A 1,658-nucleotide genomic window follows, 5' to 3' on the forward strand; every position below is an offset into this window, starting at 1 on the left:
CTGATGGGTCCATAATTACATAAACTGTTATTGATACTCAGATCCCTGTGTCTGATGGGTCCATAATTACATAAACTGTTATTGATACTCAGATCCCTGTGTCTGATGGGTCCATAATTACATAAACTGTTATTGATACTCAGATCCCTGTGTCTGATGGGTCCATAATTACATAAACTGTTATTGATACTCAGATCCCTGTGTCTGATGGGTCCATAATTACATAAACTGTTATTGATACTCAGATCCCTGTGTCTGATGGGTCCATAATTACATAAACTGTCATTGATACTCAGATCCCTGTGTCTGATGGGTCCATAATTACATAAACTGTTATTGATACTCAGAACCCTGTGTCTGATGGGTCCATAATTACATAAACATTGATACTCAGATCCCTGTGTCTGTGTTGATGGGTCCAAATTCAAAAACTACTCAGATCCCTGTGTCTGATGGGTCCATAATTACATAAACTGTTATTGATACTCAGAACCCTGTGTCTGATGGGTCCATAATTACATAAACTGTCATTGATACTCAGATCCCTGTGTCTGATCGGTCCATAATTACATAAACTGTTATTGATACTCAGATCCCTGTGTCTGATCGGTCCATAATTACATAAACTGTTATTGATACTCAGATCCCTCTGTCTGATCGGTCCATAATTACATAAACTGTTATTGATACTCAGATCCCTGTGTCTGATGGGTCCATAATTACATAATCTGTTATTGGTACTCAGATCCCTGTGTCTGATGGGTCCATAATTACATAAACTGTTATTGGTCCATAATTACTTAAACTGTTATTGGTACTCAGATCCCTGTGTCTGATGGGTCCATAATTACATAAACTGTCATTGATACTCAGATCCCTGTGCTTACAACACAAAAAGTCACATCAGCGACATTCACTCAATCACCCCTTATAATTGATAATGAACTATTCTTATGTTTTGTATTAGAAGAGCTCACATGTGTTTTAGGGATGAGTAAGTTAAGCAGTTCTAAGCAGTCATACCTGATACCTCTTCATAGACGTCAGTCATTAGTTGATCGGAGGATGTGGGGGACAGTGTAACCATTAACCAATTTAAAAGTAGATTAAATAAACACTGGAAGAACCTGGATATAAAATTTCAACCGACCTGTATATAAAGACAACCCTCCTTGCCAGCCGATAAATTACTGTTAAATTCTGTGCGACTGTGAGACTTAAAAAAGAAGAAGACGGTATTCAATTTTTAATTAAGAATATGAGACATTACAAGTTAGATATAAAATAAGGACCAAGGAACTGTAAATAAACATGCGGGGATTTGTGTAAATAGAAAAGAGGATCCACCAAACCACAACCATACATATAAGGATTAAGATATAGTAGGCGAAACTAAACATCAATGATTACGAACTATTCAAGGTGGTCAAGAGACGAAATCGTCTAACTAACAGACCGAAGCCAGGTAGACCAGTTAGGTAGATACCAGCTAAGTCTGGCGCGTTTTGTGTGGATAAAATCGAATAAACACGGAAAAATAAAAACCGTTAATTCATGGATATAGGTATAGTAAAACCTGTTTATGCATATTAACAAGAAATATCCAGTATGCATTTTAATACTATTATGTCATTTATTCTATCTGTAGGACAGTGCAC

Source organism: Argopecten irradians, chromosome 14, assembly GCF_041381155.1.
Source record: "Argopecten irradians isolate NY chromosome 14, Ai_NY, whole genome shotgun sequence".
NCBI lineage: Eukaryota > Metazoa > Mollusca > Bivalvia > Pectinida > Pectinidae > Argopecten > Argopecten irradians.